Source organism: Aethalodelphis obliquidens, unplaced genomic scaffold, assembly GCF_003676395.1.
Source record: "Aethalodelphis obliquidens isolate GAN/ISIS:26980383/991018 unplaced genomic scaffold, ASM367639v1 scaffold55, whole genome shotgun sequence".
Lineage (NCBI taxonomy): Eukaryota > Metazoa > Chordata > Mammalia > Artiodactyla > Delphinidae > Aethalodelphis > Aethalodelphis obliquidens.
The window spans coordinates 10793238-10805461 of NW_020837999.1; positions in this window are offsets into that span (position 1 = coordinate 10793238).

Below are 12224 nucleotides of genomic sequence, written 5' to 3' on the forward strand. Positions count from 1 at the left end.
TAATTATGGTTTCAATTTCATTACTTGTGATAGGTCTCTTTATATTTTCTAATTCTTCCTGGTTCACTCTTGGAAAATTGTACCTTTCCAAGAATTTGTCCATTTCTTCGTGGTTGTCCATTTTATTGGCATAGAGCTGCTTGTAGTAGTCTCTTAGGATGCTTTGTATTTCTGCAGTGTCTGCTGTAACTTCTTCGTTTTCATTTCTAATTTTATTGATTTGTGTCCTCTCCCTTTTTTTCTTGATGAGTCTGGCTAAGGGTTTATCAATTTTGTTTATTTTCCCAAAGAACCAGCTTTTACTTTTATTGATCTTTGCTATTGTTTTCTTCATTTGTATTTCATTTATTTCTGCTCTGATCTTTATGATTTCTTTCCTTCTACTGACTTTAGGTTTTGTTTGTTCTTCTTTCTCTAGTTTTTTTTTTTGTGTGTGTGTGTGTTATGCGGGCCTCTCACTGTTGTGGCCTCTCCCATTGTGGAGCACAGGCACTGGACATGCAGGCTCAGCGGCCATGGCTCACGGGTCCAGCCACTCCGCGGCTTGTGGGATCTTCCTGGACCGGGGCACGAACCCGTGTCCCCTGCATCAGCCACTGCACCACCAGGGAAGCCCTCTCTAGTTGTTTTAAGTGTAGCATTAGATTGTTTATTTGATATATTTCTTGTTTCTTAAGGTGAGCTTGAATTGCTATAAACTTCCCTCTTAGAACTGCTTTTGCTGCGTCCCATAGGTTTTGGGTTGTCGTGTTTTCATTGTCATTTGTTTCTATGTATTTTTCTTCTTTGATTTCTTCAGTGGTCTCTTGGTTATTTAGTAGCTCTCTTTAGCCTCCATGTATTTGTGTTTTTTACAGTTTTTTTTCCTGTAATTGCTTTCCAATCTCATAGCATTGTGGTCAGAAAAGATGCTTGATACGATTTCAATTTTCTTAAATTTTCTGAGGCTTGATTTGTGACCCAAGATGTGATCTATCCTGGAGAATGTTCCATGTGCACTTGAGAACAAAGTGTATTCTGCCACTTTTGGGTGGAATGTTCTATAAATATCAATTAGATCTATATGGTCTATTGTGTCATTTAAAGCTTGTTTTTCCTTATTTATATTCTGTTTGGATGATCTGTCCATTGGTGTAAGTGGGGTGTTAAATTCCCCTACTCTTATTGTGTTACTGTCAATTTCTTCTTTCATGGTTGTTAGCATTTGCCTTATGTATTAAGGTGCTCCTATTTTGGGTGCATAAACATTTATAAGTGTTATAAGTTCTTCTTGGATTGATCCTTTGATCATTATGTAGTGTCCCTCCTTATCTCTTATAACAGTCTTTATTCTAAAGTCTATTTTATCTGATATGAGTATTGGTACTCCAGCTTTCTTGTGATTTCCATTTGCATGGAATATCTTTTTCCATCCCTTCATTTTCAGTCTGTATGTGTCCCTAGGTCTGAAGTGGGTCTCTTTTAGACAGCGTATATATGGGTCTTGTTTTTGTATCCATTCAGGCAGTCTGTCTTTTGGTTGGGGCATTTAATCCATTTACATTCAAGGTTATTACTGATACATATGTTCTTATTACCATTTTCTTAATTGTTTTGGGTTTGTTTTTGTGGGTCTTTTTCTTATCTTGTGTTTCCTGCTTAGAGAAGTTTCTTTAGCATTTGTTGTAAAGCTGGTTTGGTGGTGCTGAATTCTGTTAGCTTTTGCTTGTCTGAAAAGCTTTTGACTTCTCCATGGAATCAGAATGAGATCCTTGCTGGGTAAAGTAATCTTGGTTGTACGTTTTTCTCTTTCATCACCTTAAGTATATCCTGCCACTCTCTTCTGGCCTGTAAAGTTTCCACTGAAAAATCAGCTGATAACCTGGTGGGGATTCCTTTGTATGTTATTTTTTGTTTTTCCCTTGCTGCTTTTAATATTTTTTCTTTGAATAATTTTTTGTTAGTTTGATTAATATGTGTCTTGGTGTCTTTTTCCTAGGGTTTATCCTGTATGGGACTCTCTGTGCTTCCTGGACTTGGGTGACTATTTCCTTTCCCATGTTAGGGAAGTTTTCAACTATTATCTCTTCAAATACTTTCTCAGACCCTTTCATTTTCTCTTCTTCTGGGACCCCTACAATTCAAATGTTGGTGCGTTTAGTGTTGTCCCAGAGGTCTCTGAGATTGTCTTCAATTCTTTTTGTTCTTTTTTCTTTATTCTGCCCCTCGGCAGTTATTTCCACCATTTTGTCTTTCAGCTCACTTATTCATTCTTCTGCCTCAGTTATTTTGTTATTGATTCCTTGTAGTGTATTTTTCATTTTAGTTATTATGTTGTTCACCTCTGTTTGTTTGTTCTTTAGTTCTTCTAGATCTTTGTTAAACACTTCTTGTATTTTATCAGTCTGTGCCTCCATTCTATTTCTGAGATTCTGGATCATCTTTATCTGAATTCTTTTTCAGGTAGATTGCCTATTTCCTCCTCATTTATTTGGTCTTGTAGGTTTTTACCTTGCTCCTTCATCTGTGACATATATTTTGGCCATCTCACTTTTTTTTTTTTTTAATGAGTGGGACCATGTTCCTTTCTTACTGGTTGTTTGGCCTGAGGTTTCCAACTCTGGGGTTTGTAAGCTATTGGGTAGAGCTGGGTCTTGGCGCTGAGATGAGGAACTCCTTGAAACCTCACTCCGATGAATATTCCCTGGGGTCTGAGGACCTCTGTTAGTCCAGTGGTTCGGACTTGGAGCTCCCACTGCAGAAGCTTCGGCCCAACCCCAGGCTTGTGAACCAGGATCCCGCCTCGGGTGGCAAAAAAAACCCCAAAACAATAACAAAGTAAAAAATATAATTAGACCAGGAAACTAACAGATATGTTAGGAAGAATATAAAAATAAAAATATAGATGAATCAACAACCACAAGGTACAACAGTACCACAATAGTAAAAAAAGAGGAGGAGGGAAAAAAAAAAGGGGGGTTGGGGGAAGGCCTTGGCTGTGGAGGGCGGGGCCTAAGTAAGGGCAAGGTTTGGGTGGTGGGAAGGGCCAATGCTCAGGACCCACAGGGCTGGAAAAGACCCTGGGGGTTGTGGGGGGTGGGGCTTATGCTCAAAGAACAGAAGGGGCCCAGGCGTGCCCCCCACCCCTGGTCTCAGAGGGCAGGGGGCCTCACCTGGGAGCCCAGCAGGCTCCTGGGCTCAAGTGGGCAGGGCAAACGCCCTCCTCTCCTCTCCTCTCCTGCTCCTCCGGTATGGTAGAGCCCCTCCCTCCGCCTCTCCTGATCTCCCCAGCCTCCCCTGTATGCTCCCAAGGACGTATGCAGCCTGGAGGGGGCTTTAGAGGGCAGGGGACTGGCCTGGGAGCTCAGCAGGCTCCCCATGGCCGAGTGGCCAGGGCAATCGCCCTCCTCTCCTCTTCTGCTCCTCCCAGAGGGCCCCTCCTGCCTGTGTCTCCTGATCTCCCAGACTCTCTCCTATGTCTCCAGGACCCATGCATCCTGAATGGGGCTTTGGAGTGGGGGGTACCAGCCTGGGAGCTCAACAGGCTCCCGGCCAGAGTGGGCCAGGCGATCGCCCTCCACTCCTCTCCCGCTCTTCCCGGAGAGTCCCTCCCACCTGCCTCTCCTGATCTCCCCGGCTTCAGGGGTGCCAATCCTGTCTGGCCTCCGCTTCTCCTCCCCTCTCAGTCCCCATATGTCCTACTGGCTCATCCTGGGGTTCCTCCCGTCTCCTTGGGTGTCACAGTCCCCCACCAGCGGCCAGTAGGTGCCCTAGTTGCGGGGAGATGCTCATTCCACGTCTTCCCACACCACCATCCTGACTCCACCTCAGAAGCTGCCAGTCCTTTTAAAGCTAGGCCCAGAACTGGAGCCTCCCTTCTGCTGCATTCTATTGGTTCACACAAGTCACAGGCCAGTCTAGATGCAATATAGGATGTAATGACACAAAGCTTGTTCCAGGGGAGATAAATCTTTGGGAGCATCTTTAGATACTAACTACCAGAGTTCCTACTGCACCTATGGGTGGGCTGAGCATTCTGAATACATACAGGAGTTTCAAACATCCACAAAACACTGGCTTTCTTTTTTTATGTTTTAAACGTTTGAGTTTTGTGGCATAATTGAAAAATAAAATAGAGATATATTTAAAGTGTACGTGTTGGTTTGATATATGTGTGCATTGTAACAGGATTCCCACCATCAAGTTATTTAACACCTCCATCAACTTACATAGTTACTTTTTCAAAAAATGAGAATGCTGAAGATCTAATATTAGCAAATCTCAATTATACAACATAATATCATTGACTGTAGTCACTATGCTATACTGATGATTCTCAGAATTTATTCATCTTATAACAGTAAGTTTGTACCCTTTTACCAACCTCTTCCTGTTTCCCCTACCAGCCAGCCCCTGGCAACCACCATTCTACTCTTTGTTTCTATAAGTTTGACATTTTTTAGGATTCCACATATAAGCGATACCATGCAGTACTTGTCCTTCTCTAACTTATTTCACTTATGATACCCTCCAGATTCATCCATGTTGTCACAAATGACAAGATTTTATTCTTTTTCATGGCTGAATAATCCTCCATTTTATATACAGACATTTTCTTTATCCATTCATCCATCTACAAATACTTAGGTTGTTTCTATACCTTGGCTTTTGTGAAAATGCTGTAAGGAACATGGGAGTGCAGATATGTCTTCAAGCTAGTGGTTTTCTTTCCTTTGGATATATACTCAGAAGTGGGATTGCTGGATCATATGGTAGTTTCACTTCTAATTTTTTGAGGAATCTTCATATTGTTTCCCATAGTGGCTGTACCAGTTTACATTCCCACTAACAGAGCACAAGGGTTCCCTTGCTCTACATCCTCACCAACACTTGTTATTTCTTAGCTTTTTGATAATAGTTATTCTAACAGGTTAGGTGATATCTCTTTATAGTTTTGATTTGCGTTTCCATGGTGATTAGTGACATTGAGTATCTTTTCATATACCTGTTGACCATCTGTATGTCATCTTTAGAAAAATGTCTTTTCAGGTTTTGCCCATTTTTAAATTGAGTTATTTGGTGTTTTTGCTCTTGAGTTATATGAGTTCCTTAAATATTTAGGATATTAATCTCTTGTTGATTATGTAGTTTGCAAATATTTTCTCCCATTTCATAGGTTGCCTTTGCACTTTGCTGATGGTTTCCTTTGCTGTATAGAACCTTTTTAGTTTGGTAAGTTCCATTTGTTTCCTTTTGCTTTTGTTGCCTGTGCTTTGGGTGTCATATCCAAAAGAATCATTGCCAAGAAAAATGTCAAGGAACCATCCCATATATTTTATTTTAGAAGTTTTATGATTTCAGATCTTGCATTCAAGTCTTTAATACATTTCAAGTTGATTTTTGTGTATGGTGTGAGATAGAAGTCCAATTTCATTCTTTTGCATGTGGATTTTGAGTTTTCACACAATTTGTTGAAGAGACTATCCTTTCCCCATTGTGTATTTTTGGTACCTCCGTCAAAAATTAATTGATCATATCTTCATGGGTTAATTTCTGGGCTTTGATTCTGTTCCATTTGTCCATGTGTCTGTTTTTATGCCAATACCATAATGTTTTGATTACTATAGCTTTATAATATAGTTGAAATCAGGAAGTGTGATGCCTCCACCTTTACTCTTTGTGTTTAAGATCGCTATAGCAATTCAGGGTCTTTTGTGGATCCATAGAAATTTTAGGATTGCTTTTTCTATTTCTGTGAAAAAAAGCCATTGAAATTTTTAGAGGGATTGTATTGAATCTGTAGACTGCTTTGGATAGTATGGACATTTTAACATTATACATTCTTGCAATCCATGATAGAAAACATCTTTCCATTCAATTGTGTTTTGATTTCTTTTCTCAATGTTGTATACTTTTCAGTGTACAGATCTTTCACTTATTTGAGAGAATTTATTCCTAACTATTTATTCTTTTTGATTCTGTTATAGATGGGATTGTTTTAATTTCTCTTTTCAATAGTTCATTGTTAGTGTATAGAAATGCAACTCGTTTTTGTATAATGATTTCGTATCCTGCAATTTTACTGAATTCATTTACTAATTCCAAAGGTTTTTTGGTTGAGCCTTTAGGATTTTCTACATATAAGATCATATCATCTGCAAATAACAATTTTTTATGTTCCTTTCAGATTAGGATATCTTTTATTTTTTTCTTGTGTAATTCCTCCCCCTATAACTTCCATATGATGAATAGAAATGGTGAACGTAGGCATCCTTTTCTTATTCCTGATCTTAAAGGAAAAGTTTTCAGCTTTTCACCATTGAGTATGATATTAGTTGTGGGCTTCTCAGATATGCTCTGTATTATGCTGAGGTGCATTTCAGCTATACCCAACTTGAGAGTTTTTATCATGAAAGGATGTTGAATTTTGTCAAATACTGTTTCCGCATGTATTGAGATGATATGATTTTTATCATTAATTTTTTAATGTGGTATATCACATATTTTGATTTGAATATGTCGAACCGGGAATAAATCCCATGTGATCACAGAGTATGATCCTTTTGATGTACTGTTGAATTCAGTTTGCTACAATTTTGATGAGCATTTTTGTATCTATGTTCATCAAGGATATTGGCCTGTAATCTTCTTTTGTGTCCTTATCTGGCTTTGGTATGAGTATAATGTTGGCCTTGTAATATAAGTTTAGGAATATTCTCACTTCTTCAATTTTTTTGGAAGAGTTTGAGAAGGATTGGTATTAATTCTTCCTTACGTGTTGGGTAGAATTCAACTGTGAAGCCATCTGGTCAGTTTCTGGATATTTACCTTGTTCTTCTGTTTGGAATATATCTTCTTGTTCCTTCCTTTTTCTTGACTCTCTACATCTGTTTCTGTGCATTAGATAAAACAGCCACCTCTCCCAGTCTTGACAGACTGCCTCGTGTAGGAGATGAACCTCATCAGTCAGCTCACCTGAGCTCCTGGTTGCCTCTCAAACCTCTGTGATTGCCCAAGCCACCTTCTTTGCTTCTAGTGGCTCCCAGTACATTAGGTTGTGCCAAGACCTGCCACTGTCCCAAAGGCAATGGGAAATGCCCACACGGCTGTTCAGGGTCCCGGAGGACTGTTAACTGCCTGCCCCAACAGCTCTCTGATGAAGGCTAATTGGAAGCTTGACTTTCGAGCAGCAGCTAAGTCAGGACATTAGATATGCAGTATAGACCTATCAGGGAGAAACTTGGAAATGGGTGTTTGTTTTTGCCTACTCACTCTGCTGAGCCAGAAGCAACAGTCTCTGGTAGGACTTGTGCACCCATACAGAGCCACCTCTTTGTTTTCTGTGGTCCTGGGGGACTTGTAAATGCCAAGCCTCATCAGTACCCAGAGCTAGGTGATTTGCGAGCCAGTCCCTCATGCGGCAGCTGTGATATTTGATGTGCTACATGGGTGGGTATGTTTCTTCCAGGGAGAAGTTGGAGACTTGGTTTACCACTGTAGCAAGCTAGGGGATACAGGAGGGGACATGCCCACCAGCTCTTTCAGGCTCCTGGGAGGATCCCAGTCAGCTTCCACACGCAGGCTGATTAGAAGCCAGAACCTCAAATAGCAGCTGGGAAAGTGTACAGTCAAATCCATTCTGGGGAGAAACCGGGAAATGAATGCTGTTCTCTCTGTGCTGAGCCATGGGAGGGAATAGCTATGAGAAGTGCTTGCATGCCTGTTCGAAAATTGCTTTTTAAATTTTAATATGGTCCTGGGGGACTCTGACTGCCAAGCTCTGTTGGATATCAGAGCTAGGTGATTTGAGCTCACATTCCTTAGGTGGCAGTTTCAAAAGTTGGAGCACAAATTTCAAGGGAGAAGCTGTTAACTTGGTTTTTGTTGTTGTTGCTGTGAGCCAGAAGAAGAATGTAGGGGAAGTGCCCACCAGCTCTTTTAGGCTCTTGGGATCCCAGTCAGCATCCAGACACAGGCTGATTAGAAGCCAGACCCTCAGGCAGCAGCTAGGAAAGTATGCAGTCAAATCCCTTCTAGCAGAAATTGGGAGAAGGGAGTTTTTGACTGCTCCCTTTGAACTGAGCCCTGGGGTATAACTGCAGGGAGTGCTCATGCACTCCTTTAACCATTCCTTCTCTGTTTGCTATGGTCCTGTGGGACTTATGAATGCAAAACTCCACTGGCTCTCTCAGCTGGGTGATTTGGGCATTCCCATTCCTCGGGTGGCAGTTGTAAAAGTTGGGGCACTAGATGTGTGATCCAAACCTTTACTCACAGGGAGAAGCTGAGAATTTTGGGGTTCTCTCCTGAATGAAATGCATTCTGCTGGGGGTCGGGTTTATGGTGAATATGTATTCTCAGCCCTTCCTACCCATTTCGATGTGGGCATTTTCTCAGTCACCCAATGTGTAGGAGTCGCTCAATTTGTTTCCAGATTTCTCTCAAAGGAAACTGACCCATGTGTAGCTGTATGTTCAGTGAATCTGTGGGAGGAAGGAAAGTCTGGAGCCCCCTGTCTTGCCACTTCGGTCAGTCTAAAACATTGGCTTTCTAATATTGTATTCCCATTATTGCTTCCCTTTAATGATTCATGCCACTGTTCCACCAAAATTTCTCTTATTTGCATTCTGTTAAGAGCAAAAGAGTGTGTCTACATGGGAAGGAAAAATTCCTTTGGTCTCTCCAGCGTCAGCCTCAAGGGTGTGTGATCTGTTCAGTTACAAAGAGCCTCTGTGCCCAGAGGGGCCCCGTGCTTAGTTTAATGCTCTGTGGTCACCCTAGTGAATTTCTTAATAATTTTTTAACAAGGAGTCTGACAGTTTCATTTTGCAGTGGGCCCCACAAATTACGTAGCTAGTCCTGGGTCCCTCTACTGAACAAATGGGCAGGATCTCTTCCAACCTAGAACCTACCAAAGTATAATAGGGCAAGAATATAATAGGAGTGATAGGGGAAGAGATGAGAATGGAGCATGAGGTCCAGCTTCATTATTCTATGTAAGAAAAAACTAGGGACTTCCCTGGTGGTGCAGTGGTTAAGAATCCGCCTGCCAATGCAGGGGACACGGGTTCAAGCCTTGGTCCCGGAAGATCCCACATGCCGTGGAGCAACTAAGTTCGTGCACCACAACTACTGAGCCTGTGCTCTAGAGCCTGCGAGCCACAACTGCTGAACCCACGCACCACAACTACTGAACCCATACGCCACAACTACTAAAGCCTGCGTGCCCAAGAGCCCATGCTCCACAACAAGAGAAGCCACCAAAATGGGAAGCCTGCACACTGCAACGAAGAGTAGCCCCTGCTCGCCACAACTAGAAAGAGCCTGCGCGCAGCAATGAAGACCCAGTGCAGCCAAAAAAAATAAAATAAAATAAGGCCACAAAGTTTCAACAACCTGCCTGATGCTATGGTTTGTTTCTGTCAGAGCTGAAACCAGAAACCGGATGATCAGATGCCCAGTCTCTCTTTCAGTCTGGTTTCTCTTCCATACAATGGAAATTATAATGTTTATGATCCATGGATTATATCTGATGCTGTGTAGAAATATTAAAACCCCTCTTATTTTGACATAAGCATTTCTATATTTTTATTCTTCTCTTTAAAGTCATTTAGATAAAATTAAACCTTTGCTATGTAGTACATCCTCCACTGACATAACAGATAGCAAGCAAACATACTGCTTGCTATTTGACTGCATACTTTTCCAACTAGTTATAGTTGCTATGGAAAGGAGTTACATGACTTGCAGTAGAATCATGACTCAGAAGAGGAAACCAACAGATAATATCCTGAACATTATTAATTATTCTAATTGAGAATTGGAAAACAGGGGCTGTGAGTGTATCACAATTATGAAAGGGTCACAGGAAACATGTAATTAGTTCTCCATGATTTTTTCAGATTGTTAAAAGAAATTACAAACTGCATGTCTCTTTTTAGAATAACTTTGAATAACCACTCTATTTTGAGTTCAGGACATGTTGGCAAACTCGGGGAAAAAGCATTCACCAAATAGCTTGGATCCTCCAAAGAGCCATGAACATTTCACCATTTATTTCTCTGGATGGACTAAGAAGGAGCAAGTTCCGGGGCAGTGGGTTTTGGTTCTATAATTGGCATGTGCCCTAAGGCAGTGGGCCTAACACACACTTAAAAATATCTGAAGGTTCCATACTACCATTTTTATTGTGTGGGTTTTTTTTTTCTAATAGAGAGTTATTTTATGGAAAATTCTGAATGCTTAATTCTTCCAAGTTCTTATGGTTTTATAGACTAGAGATAGGAAAAGCAGTAGGACACAGGCGGATAAAATGACTTTGTCTCGTTCGACTGTACCTAGCCAGAGTTCTGACCTCACACAGAGGTCAAGCCTTAATTATCCAGGTTAAACAAAGAATTGAACAGCTTGAGTTGACTTTAGTCAGTGGACTTAACTGACCTAATTATGTTTTTCTCAGGGATAGAGACTACTTAACAGCAGTTTATATCCTGAGTCCATAGGCTTAGTATGGGATTCAGAAATTAGTGTAAATTATCCACAAACTGAGATAATTTAAAACAGAAGTAAGTAAAAATTTACAAGAAAAAATGAATTGGTTGCCAATGAAGAAGGCTTGAAAAAGGGAGTTGTATATATCATGCCGGAGGCTAAACTAGGAAGAATAGTCAGTTTGCTAGATTGTAGCATGTATTGTGAAGGCTGTACTTTTCTGTAATGAACCAAATAGGTCTTTAAAAATTTATCAGCTGGTGATGATAGTGTGGTTTGATATCTTCCAGATATTATAAAGAATCTTCTCTGCCTTCCTATCAGCTAATATTCTAAATCAAAGATTCTCATACTTCTTCAGGAGGCAACATAATTGGAAAGCACCAGGCTCTTAGCAAAAAAAAAAAACTCAAATGACTAAACACAGCATAATTTTATGTATATATGAATGAATATATTTATGTATCTCTCATCTTGTTCTTCCACAAGATTTAAGGTCGCTTAAAAGAAAACATAAAATACTACTAGATAACATATGTTAGAAGTAAGAGAGAAAGCAAAAACAGAGGTAGGACCATAAACAGGAAGTATAAAAATGCATACCATAAAGCCCTTCCCCTTGCTATGGGTGGGGCTTGGGTTTACTAGGAAGTTTGTAAATACCAATGTAAAAAGAAAAGCCTTATCAGCTGTACAATTCAGTGTCCCTGAAAAATGCCCCAAAGAGCACTTTTTTTTGATACTGAAATTAAATTTTGCCCTAAGATCCACAGAAAGAGGCCACCATATAATGTGCAGAGCACTCTTGTTTTTAACAAGGGCAGATTTTATAAGGTTGTTTCCTGTGTATCCTTCAGGAGGGGCTGAAGGATTCCCACCAAAGCACACTTCAGCGAAAGCAAGTCTACAGAGGCCAGTACTATGTGATCCAACTGCGTTGCTCTCTCCTGGTCTGGTAGATTTTATAGTTCCTCAAGGAAAATTGTTTTCCTTCAGACAACAGCTTATATCATAAATACTGTTTTTCCTAAGTCATGATTTTGATAGCAATTCAATGACAATGACCTCAAGATTAAACACTGAACTAAATTGTTTGCAAAGTTGTTATGTTCTTGCACCAGATTCTATTATAAGCAAATTATAGTAGATGCCAAATATTTCAGAAAAATTAATGGGAGAAAAATGTAAATTGAGAAAATTATTTCCATTAATCTAATTTTTTCCTATAATTTTGGACTAGACCACCATTCTATTTTGGTAATAGAACACCTTAATCTAGCTCACAGAAGAATACCTATGGTAAACCCATCAACATTCAAACATAAGTATAGACATAATTTGTCTATTTAGTACAGATTAATCATTTCTAATAATCGCCTTTCCTGAAAATGAATATAACATGTTTGGGAGTCTTTCAATTCAGTTAAACAAATATTTATTTGTTAATCATTTAAAGAACTAACAGAGTTATTTACAAATTTCCAGTTATTAAGGCCTGGTTTGAGTAATTACATATTGATCTCTTCTTAAGAGCTAACAATATTTTATGGTGTGTTGTTATATTAACACTCAGTACAATGGACTCTAAACAAACAGTTTCTCCCAGAATTTGAAATCGTTTGGACTATAGCCTAGATTTTGAAACATAATGTCATGAGCTCCCTGGACGAGGTATTTGCTTTAAGAAGGTACCATTTATCAAGATGAAAGCTTTGCAAATAAACCCAGGTTTATATTTAACCACCTCCCCCCAT